The sequence below is a fragment of the Nyctereutes procyonoides genome, unplaced genomic scaffold (genome assembly GCF_905146905.1).
Source record: "Nyctereutes procyonoides isolate TBG_1078 unplaced genomic scaffold, NYPRO_anot_genome, whole genome shotgun sequence".
Taxonomy (NCBI): Eukaryota; Metazoa; Chordata; class Mammalia; order Carnivora; family Canidae; genus Nyctereutes; species Nyctereutes procyonoides.
The window spans coordinates 4,926,584-4,941,288 of NW_026575042.1; positions in this window are offsets into that span (position 1 = coordinate 4,926,584).

Here is a 14,705-nt window from a genome sequence, read left to right on the forward strand (position 1 = left end):
ATCCTAAGAGCCCAAAGATTTTTAATGAGATTCTGTAAGCAATGAGAATCTAGAATAGTATTCAGGAAGAGAGTGATCCAAATCACTTGGGAGGAAGATAAACCTAGTGGGAGCATACAGAATTGGAAAAGTGAGAGTCTGAGAGAAAGGAGTGCATTAAGGTGCCATTGTAGGAAACCAGATCCCAAACGCTGAAGGCCTGAACTTGGTTAATCCCTCCTTAGCGGTCAGAGGAATGAGATAGAGACAAATCAAAGAAGGCTCAAAGATTTCTAGCACAGGAGATTTGGAAATTAAGTATCAGTCTTATGCAATGAAGTCTCACATGCCTACCAAAACCATCATGGGCAAACATCTTTGATTGTAGAGTATTGTGGAGAAGGATATAAGGTGATGATGAAGACACTGGTGGAAATTGGAACATACATGCCCAACGTCTACCCCTTCCATGAACTGGTTACCTAACTGAGAATAGAGATATTAGACTCTTTAGGCGTTAATCTCTTCAGCATTAACATGCATGACTTGCTGATTTTTTTGAGTAAGGATAGGCTGTTTTGAAGGACTACACACTTCTGCTTCCTACTGAAAATGCAAATTACACTTTGCTTTTCTTCTGATTTCTTGTATGTCCAAAATAGAAGAAAGACACCTGGATGAAGCATTTTCCCAGACTTTGCAATTTTCTTAAAGGGATCCCAGAGACCTTAAGCTTCTCTTAGGTTCCTTTGAGGTCTCTCAGTCCAAGGACTGTCACCACATGTCCTCCCTCTTTGTCCACACTTTCAGCAGGTGTGTGTAGGTGGAGCTCAAAGTTAAAAGTAACTCAAGTAAACTCACACATCTTTTTTTTGAAGCTTGCTGTTCAGTTGAAGCTCTTAAATTGTCAGTATTTTTCTTAGTAGTTAAACAGAACTAAAAATAAAGGCAATAGCCACTAATAACCATACTATGCCTCCTATTTTCACCCCTAAACCAACTGCCTCAACAGACATAGCAGCAATGTGATAAGAATTGCTACATAAAGTGCTCCAAGGATAATGTTCATGATATAATCCTCACTGACAGTGATTCCAAAGTTGAATCACAGGCAAACAAAGGGGTTATAACACAAACGAGTTGTTTAGAGCACACATTCAAACAATTGTGGCTTCAATACCTTAAATATAAGGGCACTTGCTTCCAGTGCCAGGGTAAAATTTAGAGGGGAGTGCTCAGTACTGCCACATTGGGAAAGCCAATTCAGTTACTTAGTGTTGTCTACTTATTGATTCCATAGTGATTGAATTGTTGGTGACCTTGGAGATATGAGACAGAGCTCTAGAAAGAAGGAATGTCTGTCAAAAGTCTCAAATAAGAGACCATTTTGCCATCTCATGTGATTGAGGAAGTTTCCATTGGGTTGCTTTGGAACTCACTGAAATATCTGCATGCTGTAGTGGATTGAACCTATGATAATGGAATAGAATAATGAATTTCTCCCAACTTCTGTTCCAAATAGCCATCTTAGTCCACAGGACCAGTTCTTTGTAGTTTTCCACATCTCTATGGATATGACCTAATAACAAAGAAATCCCTATGTCATGGCTATGAATTAGCAAGTGGTGTCATTTTAAAATGTCAAGGATTTTTGACTGTAGAGAAAAGAAGGAGGGACTGATAAGTTCCCATTCTTTCTATTGAGGGAATAACTTACCTAAGATATTAAGAAGACCTCTGGCAAACAAAACAAATAACTCAGTAAATTCCTCTTAACTGAATTGAGAATGAGAACTGGTTATCAGCAATGGATATGTTACTATGGGTGGGGGTGGGCAAATTTATGATCATATTAGACTTATCAACCAGGCTTTGCAAGGATCTACACAGAATGGGAATATCCCAAGATGGCACCCCAAATGGCTTGGAATGTAGATGATAAACTAACGGTCATGCGGGCTTCCTTCTGTTTGATTAGGAGGAATGTGTGTGTGCAGAGAGAAAGAATTCAAGAGGTGGAGAGAATGTTTAGCCCAAAAAGATTTTTCTGCTCAGGTCTGCCTTGTTTTGCCTGTATTTACTAAAATACCCCATGCTCTGAAGACTATTGTTTTTTCAATAAATTAAAACCTTTCCTTTTTCTCTTGATACTTTCCTAAAGATTTGAACGCTAATATATTTGAGCCATAGGAACTTCAGTAGCACCTGGGTTAACTCCTAAAACTGAACATAGACTTCCTACTACCATGAAGGAACAAGTAAACATTTAAAAACTTTCCCAATATATGTATATATAGAATCTGCAACTATTTCTAAATTTCTATCTTTCCATCTATCTACCTATAAAATCAGTAATAACAAATTTAGAATGCCAAATATGGACCTGTAGTTCCTTTTCAACAAATTTACTGCTATTAATAGGTAAATAATAATAGAATACAATGAAATCAGAGGGGGTGTTACATCAATAAAATGTAAGTAGAGAATCATGAAAGAATTATCTTTCATGGAAACAAAAGAGTTCTTAGAAATAAAAAAATGATAGAAATATTTTTAAAAATCCTTAATGAAGGATATCACAGTATGACTTCTAGACTAACCCAAATAATTTACTGACTGCATATTTCACTTTCCACAAACCTTCCTGGAAGTTTATCCAGATAACATAGATAAAATATAAACTTAGCAAAAGAAAAAAATAATCCCAATTGTTCAGTGTTGTGAACATAGAAGGAAGATGTGTCCCAGTTTCTGGCTAGACAAATACCACAGAATGCAAATACTTTCTCTACCAATGCAATGGATATGGTTTGGTGATGGATATGCTCCATTAGAACCCTACTTTTCCCCATCTTCAGAAACTAGGAAAGTGTGGATGCATTAATTAAATGCAGCAATCCAATTCTTTGCCTGTAGATTAGCTCTTCTTGTAATACTTCCCTTCTCTGCTCTTATTCATCAAAACAGGTCCAGATCTGCACTGGTTAATTGTCTTCGAGGATGTAACATCAGAAGCGAGAGATTGTTTTTTAATGACTTAGATCCTCCTAAGGATAGTCAGAGGGGTGGGGCCTAATTATTCTTAATATCTTTGTCTTTATAAGGAGACAAAAGTTGATTAATGATTAGGGTGATAATATAATTTCTATTCCAAACCACTATCCTTCTGGGAATGAAAATAGGAACTATTGATAATTGTCCTAGAAAAATGGACAAAATGGGATTAAAAGGCCCCTACTTGTAATCAAAATAAAAACATATATTAGCTGGGTTTCAGTGATTTTTTAAAAAAATTTCTATTTATTTATGATAGTCACACAGAGAGAGAGAGAGAGAGAGAGAGAGAGAGAGAGAGGCAGAGACACAGGAAGAGGGAGAAGCAGGCTCCATGCACCGGGAGCCCGACGTCCCGGGTCTCCAGGATCGCGCCCTGGGCCAAAGGCAGGCGCTAAACCGCTGCGCCACCCAGGGATCCCCGGTTTCAGTGATTTATTGCACATTTAAAACTAGGGCAGCCCGGGGGGATCAGTGGTTTAGCGCCACCTTCCGCTCAGGGCATGATCCTGCAGTCCCGGGATCAAGTCCCATGTTGGGCTCCGTATATGGAGCCTGCTTCTCCCTCTACCTGTGTCTCTGCCTCTCTCTCTCTCTCTCTCTCTCTCTCTCTCTCTCTCTGTGTGTGTCTCTCATTAATAAATAAATAAAAATCTTAAAAAAAAACTAAACACACTTAATGGTTAACAGAGACATGATCACATGATTTTTATTTTAATTCCACCTTGAGGGGAAAAAATACAATAACTTATTGAAAAATGACTTATACACTCTGACACCTGATTTCTTTATTTTTGATCATCTATTATATAAAACAGTGAACACTGATGACCCTCACAGAAAGTAGATCTAGGAGTCTGGTAGCTATTGTAGTAATTTTCTTAGAGATCAGAGAAAAGTGAAGATATTCAAACTTTGTAAGAAGAGATAAGCTAGGTGGGGAATAGACACAAGATATTAATTATACTTGTAATAAGACTTAACAGAAAGAACAAAGCAGAGTGTAAAAGCAAAAATAAGGAAAAGGATAGAAGTACATTTCCCTAAGATTGAAAACAAAACAAATTCCACCAAAAACGTAAGAGATAAAATATTCACTAAGGACCAGACTAGATGAGTGAATAGAGATATTAGATTCACAATCTAATGTTTTTGTTAAACTCCATCTTCAGATACAGTCTAATGATATATTGAATTTTTAGGAATAAAGAAAAAATCCAGTAGGGGTCCTGGCAGGGAGAAAAAGAAAACAATTGTATTTATTCAACAAGTATTTGTCAAGTCCCATGATGTGTTATTGTTCTGAATTTGTTGTCCTGTCTATAAGAGGATTAATATATTCCTGCTTGTTCTATGTGACCTGACATGCCTGCCTATGGGAGGAGCATGCCTCCCTTTTGATGTCAGCCTTGGCCATGTAACTTCCTTTGGGTAATGGAATATAAGTCCATTATGTGCTGCACTTTAGAAGATTTAAAAGCAAGATTTATATGTAGTTCTGCCACTGTCCTTTCCTTTCTGTGAGGAAAAAATATCTCCAGATAGGATCTGCTCTATCAACCTGGATTGTGGGATAAAAAAGATGTAAAGAGAGCTATAGCTATGAGTGGAGCCTCAGCCTGCCTGCAGCTGACACATAATGTGATTGAGAAATAGACTTTCATTGTTTGGAACTATTAGACTTATCTGTTACAGCAGCATAACTAAACAAAAGCTGACTAATGAAAGTGCCTATGACATTCCAGTTACTCTGCTTTGTGCTTGAAAGTTAGCCAATATAGATCCTTGCCCTCATGGAACTGATAGTCTAGTAAGACATCCTCTGAAACTTTAGATACCCAAAGATAATGGATCAATATTTATTGGGTTTTAAGACAAAGGCAAAACAAGTATATTATCAAATATGTAATAACTGAGATAACATAGCATTCATATGTTCTTATGGAAAAATTACTTGGAGACATTAATAAGACAACTGAAATATGAATTAAATGTGCTCTAAAGAATGAAGAAATTTGGTTTAAATAGGACTAGTGAAAAGCATTGAAAATATAGGGGCAACTCAGTTCACTCATTCATTCAATAAATATTTATTAAATGCAGGTAACATTTTCCTAAAAAATTCAAGAAAATCAGCTACAAAGTTATTAGAACTAATAAAGGAGTTTCCTACAGTGGCCAGTTACAAAAATATACATAAAAGACATCATCAACTTTTTTGGTATACTTCTGAATACAGTTAGGAACAAGATATCTGGCATCAAAGTAACAAAATTATATAATACCCAGGAATTCAGTTAACAAGAAATGTGATACAAAGAAAACTTCACTGAGTTGTATAAAATGAATGAGAAGATTTAGTACTAAGGAGATATTCATTTTCCCCAAATTAACTTATACATTTAATGTAAGGAAGAAATTGAAGTTCAGAGATCCCAAATAACTTGCCAGAGGCAGCAGTGCCAGCAGAAGGGATATCAGAATGTGAAACTTAGTCTCTCAAACTGTGTTCCCCTTATGATTTTATATAGAAGCAAACTACTAAGAAGCAAAACATGTATAGTTTTGACTAAATATAACTTTGGACAGTCAAATTCTATGAGGATAGCTGGTGTATGTGTCCTGGCTATGTAGGAGAATCATTAGCACAACTCAGGCTTTCCAAGTGGTTTCTTCTCCATCAGTGGCTTCTCCTACTGATAATCCTAAGTTTATCCATCCACACCATTTAGGTGTTGGTAGCACCGCTAAATAAATGCATAAATAAAAGGGCCCTTAATCAAAGTTTCAAGCAGTACCCTGACTGGATCTCCAGACTTGAATGCCTTCCCTGATAGATCCCAGGGCAACCACTACTTCCGTGAGGGATGTTGCTGATTTTTTGCCCTTGGTCTTGGCATTGCTTTTATTACACAGCTTCAGCAACCCCACCCTCCCTCTTCTATGGTTGGCTCTTGATCTTGTAGGATAATCTTGTCTTAATTCACATGCTTATTTAGCCTCACTCTTTGCATTGTCCCCAGTATTTATGTGACCTTGGTTACTTTTAGGCCCAAAAGATGAGAGATCTTGATGCCTGGCGTTCTAAATATATTTTGTACATCTCAAACAGGAGAGTTTAGTTTTCACTGGCTTAATCTTGACTTGAATATAGCTCTCCCCTCACTAAATGTGGAGGCTGAGTTAAAAGAATATGTAAGTAATACCTTTCTCTCTCCCCTTCTACAATAATTTTTAATTAGACACATTTCCTCACTTCCCTTGCGTCTAGGTTTGTGTATGTAATTAAGATCTGGACAAGGGGTTGTGTGCCATTTCTGAGATATGTCATTGAAGTGAGGGGTATATTCCCCTTTCTTTCTTCTTCTATGCTGCTGCTTAGAGTATGGATTTAATGATAAGCCATCTTTTATTATGTGAACAAAACATCCTAGGAATGCGGGAGCAATAAGATAGTAGGAGCCTGGGTCACCGATGGATTTGCAAAAACAGAAATTTCTTACCAGCTTGGGCTTTTATATAAAAGAAAAATAAACTGTTTAATTTAAGCCTCTGTTATTTTTGTTGCCACATGTAGGCACATTTGTATGTAAACATAACCTCTCTTTCATGTGCATTATGCAGACCTAGCTCATTCACCCCTCAACACTAAGATTCTTTCCCTTATGGAATACTGCCTTGAAGTATATGTTTGGTTTACTTGATATTCTTGGTTTGGAGAGCTAGCACATCAGTTTCCATCCATCCGTTCTTCACTGACATGTCTAGTCTGCATTTCCAAGATGAGCATGTGCAGGAGATGCTTCCTTATCTCTCTGGGACTTGTGCTACAGGAGTATATTCCCTCTCCTACACTGTATGTGCACCTTCTTTCTTCCTATTGCTGTGGCTTTGTGTCTACCACACTGCCCGACTTATAACAGACACTCAAGAAATGTGTGCTGATGTATGAACACCATAGAGGACAAATAAGCAAAACTTGTAATTATGACTCCCATCTCTTTTCTTCATGTTATACTGGTCCACAGAAAACTGCATGGGAGTATAGTCCTCTGGGGTCAGGGCAAGTGTCACTGCTACTTGTTGGGTGGCTTGAAAAACCCTCAATGTTGTAACTAATGATGGAGGAAGTGTCAGAATTCATCTTTGGACAAGAGAAGAAAAGCAGCAACAGCCACATTCTGACCAGTTAGCACTGGGCTCCATAAATGAGCTTTTTATTATGGCTTCATTAACATAGAATCTAGTCTTATGATTAGTAAATCACTCTCTGTATAATCTCATGCCATGCTGAATCCAATACAGTGTGTCCCACACTGAATAATAATAATTGAGTTAGTTCTAAATTTTGAGACCTTTTAGAACATATGGTTTATTCATGAAGCAACATAACCAAAGCTTACTTAATAATTAAAAGCAGGCATCTGTATTTCAAATAAAAGTTTAGCTATTTTTAAGTGTATCTAGATCAATGATTTCTCACTGGGTGAAACCCTAAATCTTTAGAAGCACTTAGAATACTATTCCCTATAATATCTACCAAATCTAGTTAAATGTAAAAGCCCAAGTCTCAGTCACTCTTGGACACAACTTGGGCACTAAAATTTGTGTTTACATAATTTCTGAGTTAAAAGATCCATGGCTTTAATCAGATTTTAGAAGTTACTGAGTCACTGACTTAAGATAGTTTAGCAGCCCTTGTGGTGTTTACCAGAGCCATAGATGTGAACAAAGCCTCCCTGCTGCCCTACCAGAGCTCGTTGTCTGAGAAGAGGTCCCAGAAATTATAAAATCGAAATTTGGAGTCAGATGATTTGGGCTTAATGACTTCTGAAGTTAGTCATTTGCATGGACAAGTCCCACCAAGAGAGAATTGAACCAAAAAAGCGAGGTCCAAGGAAGAAGGAGTTCAAACCCTCATCGTTTTTCACTGGGTGTATGTGGACACTTTCTAACTGCTTCTATGCCTTTAGTCTCCTTCCTTACTGTTCATACTCTGCAGTCTTTTCAGAGTGAACATTTCAAAAGGCAACACTGAAAATGTTCCTGGGGTTTATAATTTGATTTTCTCTGCCTTTGTCAGGTGCTTGTACCCTGTGGTCAAGGCTGGCTGTATTTTGCCTTTCAAACTCTTGAGCATGGTCTTGAGTGCCCTTCTGCCCTTGCCTGCCTGAGAAATTCATTCATCCTTCAACTTCCTGCCCAGTTCCTATCTTCCTTGGATGCATTTCAGAATGCCCACAGATAGATATAGGATGCATCAGTGTGGATCCCACAGTGCCTTGTACAAATCTTAATTAGAGCTGTAATCAGATTTCTGTTATGGTTCATTCTGTCTCCCTTGGATTCTATGACTGTTTTCTGTTCATCATTGTATCTTCAGCACATGAATGAATGGAAAGATCACTGGATAGGGAACTACAGCTAAGTTATTTTGATTTTATTAAATCAGGATTTGTGGAACTTTTGTGGATTGACTATATGGAGCTCCAGAAGGGATGGGGCACATTTAAGCCTTTCTCCTTTTCCCCAGGTACAATTGCTGTGCTTGAAACATCATAGATACCTAAAAAGAGCATGATTCTTTGTCAGAATTGATGGAAGACATAAAGTTGCAGGAAGGTTCTTTAACTACTGAAGACAAAAGTGGCTTTAAACACTTCTGTCCTTCTGAAACTTTAATTTTCTTAGTTAAATCACTATTTTGAAATATGTACAATACATACCAGTTTGCTACAGTATGTCTACAAGGCTTTATCGACATTCTTTTGACCATTCTTCATAATTTGAAGTGATGCTTCGTTATGTCTTGAAAAATGGTCTATATTTCAGAGGGTTTTTTTTCTTATTCAGTTTTCTTTCATTAATTCTCTTATTCAGAAATTATAAGGGCCTATGCTCCCTTGAGAGAAATTTTAAGTCTAGGACTTTGAGTTTAACATGGCATAGGAAGGAGTCACAATGGTAATTCACATTTTTTCCTAAGTATTTTCTCCTACCCTCTTTCATTATCATAATGAATAATATGCATAGGCTGTGGAGCAGTATCCACCAATCTACCGCAAAATGAGAAAACAATGGTCATTTATTCTGAAGGTGCTTATACTTAATTGAGGAACTGCTAGCAAATTTTAAGCAAGGGAATGAGAAAAATCAGAGTTACATTTTTGGAAAGGTTATCTGGCAGTGCTGTTCAGGTGGAATCCCATCAGGCCTAGAGTCTGTTACGCCTCCACAACCTGGCCCCAGGTCTTGCTCTGGCCTATGGGCCACGACTACAACCCCTATCTTCTCTCTTCATTTAGTGAACAGTTAGATATTTCCCCACACATGTCATACTCTCTCTTCCTGGAGTACCTTTTTCTGTACTTGGCAATCATCTGTCAGGTTTATTTCACCTCTTGGGGGAGCCCCACTCCCAGGCTTCCCCAGACTGGACAATGCCCACTATGAGGGTGATTGCTTTCCGCTCTTCTATCACACTGTGTCATAGACATCTCTTGCTGACTCTTCTTGTGGGACTGTAGCCCGGCTGATGCCAGGAGATTCATTCACATGGCCAGCTCTGTGCCCTCTCATGGTAGATTCCATAAGTGAACTAAAAAAATGAATGTGTTGAGATTCCAGGTAAGACAGCCAGTGTGGATGCTAGAGAATCCAGACTTGACTTTAGTGACAATGGGAATGTATGCATTGGAGGCTGCCCGATTTTTCAGAGGTAGAGTCATGATGGACACCCCTGACTGGATGTCATGCACAATGCAGAAAAGAACAAAAGTACCAGAAGTTCTGGCCTGCTTCAGAAGACTGCATTTGTTAGGAGTGGAAATATAGGGGAAGAAATAACTTTAGAGTGGCATTATAGAAGTGGAATTTAATAAAGTAAATAGTACTGCAACCATTTAAAGATAGGTTTGATTTCTTTTTATCTGAAGCTTCTTTCTTCTGTTGCACCTAAATTTTCAATGTGTAATTTAAACCCAGCTTGATACAAAATTTTCTTCTTTTCTTATTTTAGACTCCTGAATAAATATGTTTGCTTTAAAGGGAGAAATAAAAATTTAAAAGAGTAAACAGTTGAAAAATTAAAATATGAATAATTTACATGCAGACTGTCAGTTATTTTGTTGATTGCTAAATTATGTGTTTATCGAACGCTATGTTTAAATATATCCTTCATTGTTGCTAAGGGAAACATACTTTCTTAACTGACTTGTGTGTAGAGACTTTATTTTTGTTTATATTGTTCCCACTTTATTTTTTATTTTTTGAAAGAATAATTGTTATTTTTAATAAACATAAAAGTTCATTTTTTAAAATAAAAATGCAGTAAAATGGAGCATGCACAAAGGAAAAAATAATGACCCGAAACCCCATTACCAAGAACAACTGTTTTTTAACACTTGGCAAACATAATTTCAGATATCCTTTTATTGATAGATAGATGATAGATAGATAGATAGATAGATAGATAGATAGATAGATAGAAGGAGAGATAGATACAGAGATGGAGAAAGAGAGAGAGAAAGACAGAAATAAAAGATTAGGTTCATAGAACACATGCTATTTTTACTGACAATATTAAACATAATCCTTCTCTAATATAGTAGAGATAAATTCACAGTGAAATTAAAGGAGGCAGTTATCTTTTAATTCTCAAGTTGCTTAGACTAAGTTTTATATATCAATGAATACAGTGCCAACTATTAGTCCTTGTTTTACTCTCTTCTCCTTTCGTTTTGTGTATATCGATAGCTGTCTTTGCTACCAGAAATTCATCCTATAATAATTTTTGTAAGAGAGGCTCACAGGCCCTGGATTTTCTAAGTTACTGTGTACTAAAGAATGTCTATTTATTGCTTTTATACTTTCTACTTGAAGGTATGCTTGTGGAGTATTTTTCTCTCAGAACATTTGAACTACTTGTCTACAGTTTTCTCACTTTGTATTGCTTTGGCTAAATCTGAAATCAACTCTTGTTTTTTTGTTGTTGTTTTCCTGCTGCAATGCTGGTTTGATATTTCCATTTTAACCATTGTATTTTGAGCTACAACTCACATATAGAAAATTCCAGAATACACAAAAGGAGCTCTAATACATCCCTTACCTGGATCAAGAAATAGAACATAGCCAGCGCTCTCCATTGTCTTCTCTGTATTTGCAAAATTCTTACATGAAAAGTAGCTTCTCATGGAAGGCTTACCTCCATGTATTTTTTTTTTACTTTTCTCAGATCTTGTGATAGTAATTCTTTTTCTTTTTTCTTTTTTTTAGATTATATTTATTTATTCATGAAAGACACACAGAGAGAGGCAGATACATAGGCAGAGGGAGAAGCAGGCTCCCTGTGGAGAGCCTATTTCGCTTTATTGTACTCAACAGTACATAAATGAATTCTATCCATGTTGCCATTATGTGGTTGTTTATGTAGTATGGATACAGCATGATACTCCTCTGTATATTACAATTTATTAACTTCTGTTTGATGGATTGAGAAGTGTTTCTAGTTGGGGCTATTGTGAATGATGGTGCTGTCATAAACATTCTAGTACATGTCTTTTAGTGAACATGTTTATATATTTATTTGGTATACTTTCCTATGAGTGGGATTACTGGGTCATAGAATAGACATGTGTGCAACTTTACAGCTATTGTGAAGCAGTTTTCCGAAGTGGTTACACCTACAAGCAGCATATTCTATGAAAGTTCCAGTTTTCCCACAATGTTATCTTTATTTGGTGATAGTTCTGTTTTCCATTTTAGCCATGTTGGTGAATGGGTTTTTAACTAATTTTATTAATTTATTTCCAGTTTCTAAGGGTTTTAAGTCTAGATTTCTAAGGGCTTTAAGTCTGTATCCTTTAGTACAAGACCTCTTTTTTTTTCTGGACCTTGGTACCCCATCCTGATGTTGAAATAGTAGCAAACACATTTCAAGTGGCATATTTCCCCTTTTCACTATACATCTAAAATTCTCTTTATATATTTCTTTAATAGCATGTGTGCATGTGTGTGTCATTAAGGATCATCATACAACTTCCCTTCCAAGGAAACTCAACCTTTAGTTTCTGACTTCTTTCTCAAGACAACATGGGGAAAATGGCAAGCAACACTGCAGGTGGCACAGAACACAGAGCATTTTGTTGGATCATTCTAGAAACACTGATTACTCAGTATCATTAAACAAACTTTAAGTGTGCTATGTTCTTTGATTCAAATTTGACCTAAAAAAAATTGCTGGCAAGAGCAGAGTGTCAATGTTAGAGTTTGAATTCACACTATTGCAAATGCCTCCCATTTTCTTTCTGTGCCTTTTATAACACTGAGCATTTTGATTTCCTGAATACTGAGGTGCATAGGGCTATGTGTAGTATCATTTTATACCTTCTGGTTAACCCTCACAGAGGAGCTGTGTATACAAAATACAACTAAGCTATAGAGAGAGCCCGTTTGAGGCTCCAAAGAACTGTGTAATGATTATCCTACAGATCCTTCTCAAACGGAAAGAATGCCTCCCAAAGGCAAGCAATCAGTCTTCTCCTTGACATGTCCGGAAACCCTGGGGTTGCACAATGTCAGAAGATTGTTGTTTGATTGTTTCTTGGCTGAAAATGACTCTGGCTATTTATATTTTCCTGCATTCATGTTACTTTCAATGCTCACTCATTGCTATACTGCTACTGACATAGTAACAATAAAGAAGAGTCTACTAAGTTTTTGCTTTTTTTTCCCCTAAGTAGCAAAATTTATACAGTGATCTCTTTCATGCCTGAAACAAGGAATATTAGTGACTATAGTGACTCAAGATTTCATTCATGGAGGTTCCCTTCCAGAGGTAATTTTGAGTGATGGACTCTAACAATGGGGAGGGCCCAGATCATAAATGCTCACTATCTTGGTCTCTGTATGAAGGAAATGTTCCATCCTTGAAGACCAGAGGGGTGGTAAAACTTTTTATTAGCTATTTTAGTTACCTGAATGCTAGTTCACTTTTATTTGACCTACCTATGTTGCTCCATCTTGGTCCCTTAGCCAACATGAAGAAATGGGCTACATGGAGAAATTGATGGGTTCATTGTAGGTGTGCACATTGGTAGTGTCCTATTGCAGGGACATTGATGTTGAAGTATTTGAATCCTCTGACTGATTTAGGAATGTTCTCCTGAAGTTTCTATGCTAAATACCCATATGAAAAATTTTTACAAGTCTTAGGGACCTGAACCAGCAGTCTCTCTTGACATTCCTCAGAGGTGGGGATGGAGGTGCTATTGGCCCCTTTGGCCCCTTCTAATGAACCAGAGGTGGCAGAATGGATGAGAGAAATGGCTATGTGTATTTCCTATGGGGGCCCAGCTTTCTCATGCGATGCCTGTGTGTTATATTGACCCCCCTCATGTATTTTTAAAGATGCACTTATTTATTTGAGAGGAGAGAGAGAGGGACAGAGAGCACCTGCAAGCAGAGGGAGGGGCAAAGGTAGAGGGAGACAAACAGACTCCCTGCTGAGAAAGGACCCTGACATGGGGCTCCATTTCAGAATCCTGAGATCATGACTTGAGTCGGATGCTTAGCCAACTGAGCCACTCAGGTGCCCCTCAAACTGACCTCCATGTTTCAAAGCTGAGACAAAGCTACATGTCAGGATTGTCCAGGAGCTGGGGTACAAGGAAGCAAGGAAGGCTTTGTCTAGCTCTGAGTGGGCTCTGTGTGACTTCAGAAGAGGGATGAGAATACAAACACATGCAGCTAATTAGGCTTTGTGTGAAACATTTGGCTGTGTCATTGTCTGCACTTTTAATATATGGAGTTGCTACTCATGACCTCGCTGGAGAAAGCACAAAAGAGAGTGTCTCTTTGGCTACTTTCCTGGAAAAGCACAAGCCCTTTTTCCTCCAGGGCCTGTTAACCAGGCAGCATTAGGGAACACACATGTGACTTCCCATTCCTTTCTATTTTGTGAATGTGGGTGTAGGGGAGCCATAAAAATCTTCTGAGGGAGAAAGTAATGCATCTAAACCTCTTTAATGGGTTGGTTTTATTGTGCTTTGATGAGACCTGCATTGAACACCTGTGCCTCATTCAGTCTTTGTTTATCATTTTTCTTAGTTTTCATATTGACAGCATTGTGTATATAATAAACAATTAAGAAAAAAGAGACTGGTATGTAAAATAGTTCTTGATAGAGTGTATTGGGGACCTTTTGGAGCTGGGCCATAGTAGGATGATAACGCCCTCCTGCTGCCAAGAACATGAAGCAGGTGAGATGGACCAGTGCCAGTGTGGGTCCTCCCTTAGATTGCCAGGTCACCTGTCAAGAAGTTCACAGTGTACTCCAGGGGAGCAATTGCCCTCAGGAGGCCACAGGTGTGTGAGGATGGTTCTTTATTCATGATGCTCTCTCCCTAGATGCCCATTTCCATCTGAAATGTATTGAAGCATTTTTTCTTCCTGATACCCATGACTACAGGCTGATTGAGCAGGTGAGCCCAATTTACAGACCATAAAAAGCAGAAGAGAGGATGCCTAAGAAATGCAAATGATTTCTAATGAGGGCAGTGGATTAAAGTCACTTTCAAAAACCTGTGTGAATATCCCAAGGCTGTATTAAAATGTCATCCTTTAAAAGAGACATATTTTTAAACTTTGCTGGAGAAAAAAAAATCATAGTTCTT